At 43.8% G+C, this 12,606-nt stretch overlaps 1 protein-coding gene and 1 long non-coding RNA gene across 3 annotated transcripts in view; one reads left to right on the plus strand and one right to left on the minus strand.

The window, feature by feature from the left end:
* The window catches only part of LOC110531972 (transmembrane and coiled-coil domains protein 1), a 466,184-nt gene that overhangs the window by 220,596 nt on the left and 232,982 nt on the right, over nt 1-12,606 (minus strand). The window lies entirely within an intron of this gene.
* LOC118966032 (uncharacterized) overlaps nt 1-12,606 on the plus strand; it is a 26,349-nt gene continuing 13,743 nt past the window's right edge. Inside the window, exons 1-2 of one of the 2 annotated variants that reach the window (XR_016483224.1) lie at nt 1-76; nt 6,157-6,246. This is a non-coding gene — a long non-coding RNA (uncharacterized LOC118966032). Of the gene's footprint in view, nt 77-6,128; nt 6,247-12,606 lie in introns of both variants that reach the window. The other variant, XR_005053231.2, reaches the window with a different exon arrangement.

The following is a 12,606-nucleotide window of genomic DNA, read 5'->3' on the forward strand; positions in this document are numbered from 1 at the left end:
GTGCATTCTGGGCGATTCTTGGACTATGTGTGTTTGAGTGGTAAGCCTAAAGGAAGCCGACTGTAGGCAAAAGTTGGTGAGTAAAGTCAGAGGAGGTGCATCTGCGACAGCCGAAGTCAGACACTTTTCCAACAGTAAGGCTCAGATCAACATGGTAGTGTCAACATAGCTACTATTGTTGGTACCTCTTTCATTTACATATTTGGTCACGTTCATGTGGGGAAAACAAAAACACCCTAATGGTTGACTGACAAATAGTGCCTTCTACAATGCAGTTGATTCCTACATGGTGCAGATGGTGAGAAACAACTGCAGTAACTTGAATGCGACCTCATTAAAAATGGCATGACCTTCAATCACATGATCTTTGACCATGTAGCACCTTTAACCTGCTACGAAGAAGTTACGTCCGATCGTAGCTGTATACCACCTAGTGAAAACCCAGCCATTCAAGGAGTGAATGGGAGTCAATTGGGCACTAGCTCAAAAAAAGCATGAATTTTATGAACAAGAAGTACAACATTACAAATATTTTCTGAGATGTGAGATAATTAACTTGTTCTTTGTAATATTGTATAGCTTGGGCAGCTTTCAAACAACTGAGAACAATAGTCGGGGCGGCAGGGTAGCCTAGTGGTTAGAGCGTTGGACTAGTAACCGGAAGGTTGCAAGTTCAAACCCCCGAGCTGACAAGGTACAAATCTGTCGTTCTACCCCTGAACAGGCAGTTAACCCACTGTTTGTTCCTCGGCCGTCATTGAAAATAAGAATTTGTTCTTAACTGACTTGCCAGTTAAATAAAGGTAAAAAAATGTAAATAAAAAAGGAAAATATGCAGCTTTCAAACAACTGGGAACCTGTGAAATCTCTGACATCTGACTTCATGGTGTTCAAGACAACTGGGAACTCTGGGGGGACCAACTCAGAATTCCAACTCAAACTCTGACATCTTTCTAGAGCTCTGACTTTCCGACCTGAAGATCACTTTTTCAGAGTTCTCTGTGGTCTTGAAAGCACCTATAGGTTTCTTGACTCGTACCCTGGGCGCGTTCGAGCGGATGACTTTTGTCAGGTCAGTGACCATCGTTGGTCCCCGTGTGTAGCATTATGGGGACAAAAAAGATTGACTTGCGGAAGAGGAGAAATGAAAGGTTTTACTCTAACTATTCCCTAGGTCGTTGTTGTAAATGAGAATTTGTTCTCAGTCAATTTACCTGGTAAACTAAGAATAAAAAATTGTGAATTTGGTCAACACTTTTTATTGCTTATTTGATTGAATAGAAGTTTGGTAATGGTTAGGTAATGGTTAGGTTGTTACGAATGCACTGTCATGAGTGGATGCACATGGCATTTCGGTGTTGTGCCTGTTGTCATAGAGATAGAGGACTCATTATGGATACAACCCGTTTTAACATGGACCTAATTTTAAAGCAGTCAACTGGTTGGGATTCCTAGGAGTTGGGAGAAATCAGTAGATGAAGAATAAGAAAATGTACTACTTTAAAATGGAGATGGCCTCAATGGCACTGCCCATGCTGTCACAGATGCTATAATGGCACAGATACAAAGATGAGTCGATTTCGATTTTTGAGGACATGTATTTCCATTGTCAGAGCGGTCACTTGAATGTCTTGTCAATATAATAGACAATCTTTGCTTGTTGACTACATGAACTTTACATAAATCGTGTGATCAAAGATCATGACGTTTTGATTCCAGTCAGACAGAAAAAGAGGCCCAACTTGGGGTAAAATCTGTCTCCCTCCAGCAGTTGATGTTTTTTCATTGTTTCTCCCACCAAGCAAGGAGTTTTTGTATAGAGGTCAATGAGAGTGTTTGAATTTGGTCATCAAAAAAGTGAATTGCTACATGAGGTTTATTTGATCTAATAGAAGTTTCGCAATGCGTAGGACACGTGAAATCCCGGTAACTTTGAGAAAAAACACTTTATCGGAGTTGTCTCGATGGAGCGGGTCGAGAGTTTCAAGTTCCTTGGTGTCCACATCACTAACAAACTATCATGTTCCAAACACATCACGAAAGTTGTAAAGAGGGCATGACAACTCGGAGACTGGAAAGATTTATCATGGGTCCCCAGACCTGGTATGGCAACTGCTCGGCATCCAACCATAAAGCGTTACAGAGGGTATCCAGGACCTATATACTAGGCAGTGTCAGATGAAGGCCCCAAAAATTGTCAAAGACTCCAGTCACCCAAATCATAGTTCTCTCTGCTACAGCATGACAAGCAGTACCTAAGCGCCAAGTCTATGTGCAGAAGGATCCTAAACCGCTTCAACCCCCAAGCCATAAGACTACTGAACAATTAATCAAATGGCCACCCAGACTATTTGCATTGACACTAAATATTCTCTTAACTCTATTTTCTTAAAACTGCTTTGTTGGTCAAGGCTTGTAAATAAGCATTTCATGGTGAGGTCTACGGTTGTTTTCGGCGCATGTGACAAATTCAATTTGATTGATGCATATTCATGGTATGAGGCTCGTAGCATAGCCTCTCACTCCATTGAATACAGGCAGTTAAAGTCAACAACCTTCATAGAATATTCAAAATAGATTACAATAATGAGATGTCTCCACCAATCCAAGAAAGGATAGGTGTGAGCTAGACAGCCCGCCATGACGCTTTGTGGACAACAACACCCATTGTTAGAGCGGAAAGACGTATCTTGTCAGTATGTCCATACTCTTTGCTGCAGTCGACTGTACGTTTCTGCAGTTGCTCTTTACCGACTTCATCCTGCAGCCATTGACTGCATTGTGAGAGGCTCTATCGTCAACAAATCATTATAGAGTGTTTTTGTTTGATCTACATGAAGGTGACTAAAGACGTGACTGAAACAGGAACCAACTTTGCCGCCACTCATTAATTCATACAGGTTAGTCGAGGTAGTTGTACTGTACATGTAGGTATGGGTAAAGTTACTATGCATATATAATAAACAGTGAGTAGCAGCAGTGTATCACGTGCAAGCAAATCAAACATTTTAATTGGTTTATAAGCTTTTTGTGCTGGAGAACCTGTTTTAAATTTAAATGGTTGCTTATGTTCGCAAGTATGGACCCTTGCTCACCAATTTATTTTACAATGTACACATTTTGTGAGTGCGTGTGATATGGGGATTGGAGGAATGTTTATTTTGGCATTATAAAGATAAACCTTTAGCTAATAAACAATGGCAACCCTGCAATTGTGATCTGCGCAAAGATTATGGATATACTGACAAGATACATGTCTCTCCGCCCTAGCAATGGGAGTCATTGTCCACAAAGCGGCAAGGCTCCTGCCTATACTTTCTTTGGATTAGTGGATACATCTCATTATTGTAATCTTTTTTGAATATTCGATGAGGGTTGTTGACGTCAACCACCTGTATTCTATGGAGAGAATGCTATGGTACTAGCCTCATGTCATGAATATGCATAGCCAACTTGAGACAACTCCGATACTCCAACTTTTTTCTCAAAGTTGCCGGAATGTCATGTGTCGTATTACTTATAGCAGTACACTCGTAACCACTTACGCTTTACAAAACTTATATTAGATCAAATAAACCTCACTTAGCAAATAAGCCATACATTTTTTTGTTAACCAAATTTGTGCCTGCCTCTTTTCCTCTCTGTCTGAACCTTGCTGTTGAAAAACCACATTAGTGTCGGACTTTCGGCTGTCACAGATACACCTCCCCCGTATTCACTCCTCAAATTTTTCGTCTAGAGTCAGTTGCTTCAGACTTACCAGTCAAATGAGCCCCCTGATTTTGAGAAGGGATTGCGCAACGATTAGCTTAGCAACCGTGTGACCCAGTATCCCACTGAACACGATTGGTTGACAGCATACTGAATGGGGGGTTATATGTTCCTCCAATGGCAATGTAGTGCCCGACAGCACAGTGGATAACGTGTCACGCAATTATTGGTTGATGCATGCAATGTCTGCGCAGGACATCATGACACATTCTTTCTTGAATGTGACGCGCACACAGAGACAGACAGAAAGTTACAGACTCTCTCGCTCTCTGAAACACACACACAATCATTGGTAAAATCCAGAACTGGAAAGTGTGAGGTGTAGTGTCTGAGGTAGCGATGCACCGATATGACATTTTTGGCCGTTACCAATATCCGATATTTTCCTTGCCAAAAAAAGAAACGATATCGATAATTTACAATTTTTGCGGTATTTTAAGCGTTCTAGTACAGTTAAATAGTTAACACACAGACACACACAGACACAGACACACACACACACACACATGGAAACAGCGGCCTAAGGCACTGCATCTCCGTGCAAGAGGCGTCACTCCAGTCCCTGGTTCGAATCCAGGCTGTATCATATCCGGCCATAATTGGGAGTCACATAGGGCGGCGCACAACTGGTCCAGCATTGTCCGGGATTGGCCGTCATTGTAATAAAGAATTTGTTCTTAACCGATTTGCCTAGTTAAATAACATTTACGTATGTCCCCATTACCATTAAAACATATTAACTTACTTGCTGTGCTGATTCGTTGTTCAGTCGTTTCATTCTCAACCAGGATTTCATCATACATGTCAAGCAGTGAAGTTTGAGCTCTGTCTGTCTGTGGCCTCTCTTCCTCGGTGGGAACTGTCACTGTGTCCATTTCCATCTTGTCCAGCTGTGTATGTAACATTTCACGTTAACCCTGTTTCTTGTCTGCATCGAAGTAGCGGTCCTTGTACATAGCATCGAGCATGGTGGCGACACAGTAAGAGGCTCAGAGAGAATGCCACCGAATCGCTTGTTCACAGTCTCGAGTACTTTTGTAAGTTTTAACCCCATGGTCTGTGTCGGCAGTTTAGTTGAGCAGGCGTTTCAATGCCATGACAGAAAGTATCACGTCTGAAGGTATCACGCAGTTGATGAGCTTATTTCTCCAGTCAGTTGTTTGAATGGTGCAAAGTAGTGTGTTCATGTTTCCAAGTTTCAAACATGTTCTCAAATGCCATTGAAATGGCAGCAGCGGTATGAGAACCAGCACATTCTTGAGCATGCAATACGGCTTTCCTCAGTGAGAAATCCTGGTCGACCCACTGTGCTGTCAGACTCAGCATGCTCATCGGGCTGACATCGCTGGTCCAAATGTCAGTCTTGAATCTAATAGCAGTGACTCATGGATGTGTTTCAACAATACTGTGTAACTCCGGTAGGGCAGCGTCTGAAAAATAGTGCCTACTTGGTAGTGCGTACCGGTGCTCGACCAGTCGGCGAAAGCCAACATCATCCACGACAGAGACCGGTTGATTGTCAAGGGCAATCTTGGCGTTCATGGATTTCGCCTTTTGAGTTGTCTCGCTGAAATGTTCTTACTCTTTCAAATGACTGCTTGACTTCAACTTGTTTAGTTGTTCGATGTGTGCACTTAGTATTTTTCTGCTTTTGTTCTGTGTAGCGCTGTATTTTTCATGGCGTCATCTACCTACGTTATATAGGTATGCACATCGGCTTTGCACATCGCCGTTAAACTAGACATCTGGCCGATGTTGGCATTTTCAGCTGATATCATCCGATTCCGATATGCTCACTCATATATTGTGCATCCCTAGTCTGAGGTGTAATTTCAGCCTTTTTGAGGTGTACACTTACAGCCTTATGCCCTCCAATCCTTAGTCAAATCCAGTGTAGGCTGGTGGGAAGAGATATAGGAGGATGGGCTCATTGTAATCGCTGAAATGGAATAAATGAAACCGAGTCAAACGTGGTTTCAATATATTTGATACTGTTCAATTTATTCCATTCCAGCCATTACATTGAGCTCGTCCTCCTATAGCTCCTCCCGCCAGTCGCCACTGGTTGAATCACTAAACAAGATGCCTTCCCCCGGAAGGATTGTCCCCAGACACAGTACATGTCCTCTTTTTTGCACAGGGAGTTGTTCACCTTACCTAGTTATATTTTGTGGCTGTAGATGCATACTCTTGTTACGATGCAAATTATGTACGAAGCAAATTAGGTACTACCTTAACTTGGTCAGTGACAATGTTCATGTCTTTTTACTCTTTCAAAAAAATTCCTTGAGTTTGTTCTTATTGAACGTGACCCTGCCTACTGATATAAGAGAGGTTGCACATCCCTACTTCTGCAGTTGACAGACGTCTTTGGCTTCGCTCCAGACAGGCTCAGCTAGTAGAACTTACATCACCATGACAACCGACGTGGAGATGCTTGCTCAGCAGATAGTGGTCCATGAGCAGGTGGCAGAGGTGAGTGGTGTGTGTGTGTATGGTTGTTTTATTATTAGGGGAGAGGATGTGTTTGTGTACTATACGTAGGTAAATTCTAATCAAATTGTATTTGTCACATGCGCCGAATAAAACCGGTGTAGAACTTACCATGAAATACTTACAAGATGTGTGGAGAAATTTCACTGCAGCTAATGTAGAGGGAAAAGCTGTGTACATTTGCAAATACTGTGCCAAATCATGTGAAGACTGCAACAAAGATGCAGAATAATCTGGCCAAGTGCACAAAGTTCCCTAAGCGCTCACAACAAGCAACCTCTGACAAAAGTCCCTCTACTTCTATTTGAGGTGAAAATGATGAATCAGACACCTTAGCAATAGCAACAGCTCATGGGCCTCCGGGAATCAAAAGTTTTTTTTGACTCAATGGAGGAACGTAGTCAGAAATGCTGGTGAATGTCTTGCTCGAGCTGTGTATGCAACTGGTTCACCTCTGATGCTCACAGGCAATGTGTATTGGAAGAGATTTCTGAATGTTCTTTGCCCAGCATACACCCCTCCAACCAGACATGCTTTATCTACTCATTTGCTGGATGCAGAGTTCAACAGAGTTCAAGTGAAGGTCAAGCAAATCATAGAGAAAGCAGACTGTTTTGCAATCACCTCTGAAGGGTGCTCAAATGTTTGTGGGCAAGGAATAATTAACAACATCTCCACCCCTCAACCAGTATTTTACAAGATCACAGACACAAGGGACAACAGACACCTGGTCTTTACATTGCAGATGAGCTGAAGGCAGTCACCAATGACCTTGGACCATTGAATGTATTTGCACTGGTGACAGACAATGCTGCAAACATGAAGGCTGCTTGGTCTAAAGTGGAGGAGTCCTACCCTCACATCACACCCATTGGCTGTGCTGCTCATGCATTGAATCTGCTCCTCAAGGACATCATGGCACTGAAAACAATGGATACACTCTACAAGAGAGCCAAGGAAATGGTTAGGTATGTGAAGGGTCACCAAGTTATACCATCAATCTACCTCCCCAAGCAAAGTGAGAAGAATAAGAGCACCACATTGAAGCTGCCCAGCAACACCGTTGGGGTGGTGTTGTCATCATGTCTGACAGTCTCCTGGAGGGGAAGGAGTCTCTCCAAGTAATGGCCATATCACAGTCTTCCGATATGGACAGCCCCATCAAGAGGGTCCTCCTGGATGATGTATTTTTGGAGAGAGTGGTATGTAGGGATGAAACGGGTACCGGTTTCACGATAAACCACAGTAAAATTCCCGACGGTTAGTATTACCATTTCAAATTTGAATTATCATTAAAACCATGTCTGATTACCGCGGTAAATACTCACAGTAAATACTGTCCAGCATCAACCAAAGTTAGCAACAGTCTGACGCAGGTGCAGCATGCAACGTGGGTTTTGTTTTGTGTGAAAACCTGGTGACAGCGCTCCGGAGATTTGTCAGCCTTCTAAGGGGACTAAATCTGAAGTGTGGTCATATTTTGGGTTTTACAAGAGTGCGGAGGGAAACTTAGGGGGACCATCTTCAATTGTCTGCAGAACATGCAAAATAAATAAACGCTGCGAAGGGGCAACACTTCAAATCTCTTGAGTCATCTTCGTGACCACCACCTACTACTTTATAGCGTATGCAAGGTAAGTTAACTTTTAGCTCAATGCATGATGTGGGGACTTCGGAATGGGGGAAAATGTCATGGTTTGTCTGTCTAACTTGCTAATAGCTTGTCAATAATGTAAAATGAAGCTGTCAGTGTTACCTACTCTTGTATAAACACTACACGTTGTTCTGCTGCTGTATGCGTCGTGTGTCTGACGACTATTCACCCATTGCACACGATAACACTATATGTAGTTTAGTCACCCAACCAACATATTTTGTTCATTTAGAAATCTGTCAGTCTTCGACTTGGTTGTAAAAGTGTTCCAACAGGAGAAACACTATAGAAGATTGTGTATTAATAATAATTGTTATTATAATGTAACAACACCAATAATAATACATTTGCTATTCCCTTTTTTATAGAGTGGGCGAGCAGCAGGCAAACCCAGTGATGCTACTGGTCCCTCTACAGTTGTGACACAGACACTCCAGCAAGCATTTAAAAAGGCAGGCTGCTTATGCACTCACATCAAAAAATGCTCAAGACCTCACTGCAGCCCTTTCATATTACATTGCAGTGGACATGATGCAATTTCAAATTTTTAGGAGGCCTGGCTTTCTGAGGCTGATGGAGGTTGCCGTGCCTCACAAAGTGCCTTCACAAACTTTATTTTCCAAGACTGAAATCCCAAACCTGTACAGCCAGGTTAAAACTGATGTTGGAAAAAGTTTGGCTCAAGGAACATGGTTTGCTGCAACTACTGACCTCTGGACCAGTGAAAGCGGGGGTGGTCAACCCTACATAAGCTTCACTATCCATTACCTCAACCCAGACTGTCAACTGGAATCAAACTGCCTGGAAACACAATTCTTCCCAGAAGATCACTCGGCTCACATTAGAGTTTCTTGAGAATATGCTGGAAGAGTGGGGGATCAACAAAGAGAGAAAAGCAAGCTGCCCTCAACATGCCACAGAAGGCTCTGATCCATGATGTGGTGACCTGATGGGGATCTACACACAAGATGCTTGAGCGTTTCCTCAGCCAACAGCAGCCAGTCTGTGTGACACTGGCTGGAGAAAGAGGAACATGGCATCTGATGCCCAAGGATGCTGACATAAGTGTCATGGAGCAACTGTGCCAGATCCTTGAACCTCTGAGCAAGTTTACAGATGCACTTTCCTCAAAAACACGAGTGACACTGTCAAGCCTGTCCTGGACCACATCACCCATGATGTTCTGGTGGGAAAGGATACGGAGCCATCCCTGACCGAGGAGATTAAAAGGGTAATGAGAGAAGACATTAACAACAGATACACAGAGAAGGCAAAGAGAGTCATCCACATGGCTTGTTTCATTGACCCCCGCTTCAAAAGGAGCTTTTTAGATGAGCCTACAGTGGCTACAAAAGTTAACACTGACAGCTGTGTCCAGGAGGCCTTGAAGCTGGCAGCTGTGTCCAGGAGGCCTTGAAGCTGGCAGCTGTGTCCAGGAGGCCTTGAAGCTGGCAGCTGTGTCCAGGAGGCCTTGAAGCTGGCAGCTGTGTCCAGGAGGCCTTGAAGCTGGCAGCTGTGTCCAGGAGGCCTTGAAGCTGGCAGCTGTGTCCAGGAGGCCTTGAAGCTGGCAGCTGTGTCCAGGAGGCCTTGAAGCTGGCAGCTTCACAAGTCAGGGAAGAACCACAAAGCACCAGCAGCACCTCCACCACCAACACCCCCACAGCAGCATCAGAGGGGAAAGGCCTGGCTGGGTTGCTGAGAAGGATTACCTCAACAAGGCAGCAGAGGGGTGAAGAGGGTCAGAGAGAGTGAAGAAGAGATCAAGGACTACCTGTCTCTGCCACCCATTCCAGCAGAATGAGGATCGACTGGTGTGGTGGAGGGACAATACATCAGTTTCCTCACCTTGCCAGGGTTGCCAGGAAGCTTTTGTGCATCCCAGCAACCAGCGTGCCATCAGAGAGAGTGCCAGCGGGCACATTGTCTCCATTTGCAGATCACTACTTAAACCGGACAAAGTAAATATACTGACATTTTTTACATTTCAATCTCGTGAACAAAGATGCATACGTACAGGATGTTAGGCCAGCAGCACCTTATTTCCTTATGAAGGAGAGAACAGACATACAATCAGTGCTGTTCATTTGATTAGTTGACATATTTTGTGTTGTTATTTTAATGTCAACACCTGCACATTGGATGTGTTTACATATGGTTGTATTGTTCTTACATGCACATTGCTTTACTTGTGTTGCTTTTATATGCACATTTGATTTGCTTACTTAAGGTTGTGTTCATTAAAACCTGCACTAGGGAAACTTACCTCTCATGGCCACATGGTGCCATCTTTAATGTTATTATTTGAATGTTTATGCACATAAAAGTGCATAGTGCTGCTCAATTTATTTGTTTGTTGATTTGCAATATAAAACTCGGTGAAATAATTTCAGTGTGTGTATCAATACTTTTTGAAAATTTCCAGCACATTTTAACAATAACACGGTAATACTGATAACCGTGATAATTTTGGTCACTATAATCATGATATGAAATGTTTAATCTCTAGTGGTAAGCAGCCTGAAACTCCTGAAACCTACAGCAGTAGCCAATGCACGGATTGAGGGAGACAATGCCATCCTGTCTGATGTTCACTCTGTTTGCAGATGTAAGAGAAGAAATCCATACTGCCCTGCCCACTTCATTGTTGCACTGCAGTTCTGAAATACATCAAAAAACATGAAGACTTCTGCCTGAAGCCCACACATGCCGCAGCTTACCCCAAGTATGCTGGCAAGAGCATCCTGCCTTGTGCAGAGATCAACAAGGCATATGGTGTCATCACTACCATGTCTCGCCACTTTGGCCTGGATGAGGGCAAGGTTTTTGGCAGTCTGGCGAAGTACACTTCCAAGCAAGGGCTTTGGGATGGAGATGCAATATGGCAGTCGTGCCAACATATCTCATCAGCCATCTGGTGGAAGGGACTTTGTGGATCTGAGGCTCTTTCCCCTTTTGCCTCCATCATCCTCCAAATCCCACCAACATCAGCCGCCTCAAAGCGCAACTGGTCCTTGTTTGGGAACACACACACCAACGCACGCAACAGGCTGACCAATACAAGGGTTGAAAATTGGTGGCCATCTGGGCAAATTTGAGGCTTTTTGAGCCTGACAACGAGCCAACCTCAACGTTGGAAAGTGAAGATGAGGCCTCAAGAGTCTGATGTTCAAGAGGTGGGGATTGAGGAGGTCCAGGGAAAAGACATAGAAGCCTGAGAGGAAGACGACCAAAGCTTTAGTTTCTAGACTATCATTTTACAGATGTATGTTTAAAACATTTTTGGGAGATGCGATGGATCATTGGGGATCATTCAATATTCCCTTTCTTTTGTTCAGTGAAATCCTCCCATGTGAAGAGTCAACTCATTTAATTAAAGTTAAATTCTTAACAATTATTATTTTTTTTTATATTGGAAGGATTTGAATCATTTGCAATTATGTCTATTTATGATAGGGTAAAAGGTTTCCATATGATATGGTAAATATAACCAATGGAAAAAACATCTACATTTAAATGGTACTAATATTAATTTGCATATTTTTCAGTTAATTCCCACGGAAAGTTTCCACCTCTGAATATTCCCCAAAATGTGCAACCCTAATGTCTACATTCGTTTTTGCCACATTTTTCCTGTTACAGACACCTTATTGCCTACTTTTAAGACATTTCAACAGGGCAACTTTCACAAGGCCGCAGGTCCAGGTGGATTACCAGGAAGCATGCGCTGACCAACTGGCAAGTGTCTTCACTGTCATTTTCAACCTGTCCCTGACCGAGTCTGTAATACCTGCATGTTTCAAGCAGACCACCATAGTCCCTGTGCCAAAGAACGCCAAGGTTACCTGCCTAAATGATGATCGATTCGTAGCACTCACATCTGTAGCCATGAAGTGCTTTGAAAGGCTGGTCATGGCTCATATCAACACCATCATCCAAGAAACCCTAGACCCACTCCAATTCATATACCGCCCTAACAGATCCACATGATGCAATCTCTACTGCACTCCACACTGCCCTTTCCCACCAGGACAAAAGGAACACCTACGTGAGAATGCTGGTCATTGACTACAGCTCAGCGTTCAACACCATAGTGCCCTCTAAGCTCATCACTAAGCTAATGACCCTGGGACTAAACGCCTCCCTCTGTAACTGGATCCTGGACTTCCTAATGGGCCGCCCCCAGGTGGTAAGGGTAGGCAATAACACATATGCCACGCTGACCCACAACAGATGGGCCCCTAAGGGGTGTGTGCTTAGTCCCCACCTGTACTCCCTGTTCACCCATGACTGTGTGGCCAAGCACAACTCCAACACCATCATTAAGTTTGCTGACCACACAACGGTGGTAGGTCTGATTACCGACAAAGATGAGACAGCCTATAGGGAGAAGGTCAGAGACCTGTCAGTGTGGTGCCAGGACAATAACCTCTCCCTCAACATGATCAGGACAAAGGAGCTGATCGTGGACTACAGAAAAAGGAGGGCCGAACACTGTGGCCCCGTCTGACAATAGCCTTGGACAGGGCCAAACAGGCAGGATATTAGCCCAGCCATTTTGCCAAAGCACAGCCCCCACACTAGTAGAGGGATGTTAACAGTCAACCAACGTACTACCCTGAGACAAGGCCCAAGTATAGCCCACAAAGATCTCCTCCACCGTATGAGCCTGAGGGGGGCGCAAAACCGGA

The sequence above is a fragment of the Oncorhynchus mykiss genome, chromosome 9 (assembly GCF_057628025.1).
Source record: "Oncorhynchus mykiss isolate SJ-2025 chromosome 9, ASM5762802v1, whole genome shotgun sequence".
In the NCBI taxonomy this organism is placed as follows: domain Eukaryota; kingdom Metazoa; phylum Chordata; class Actinopteri; order Salmoniformes; family Salmonidae; genus Oncorhynchus; species Oncorhynchus mykiss.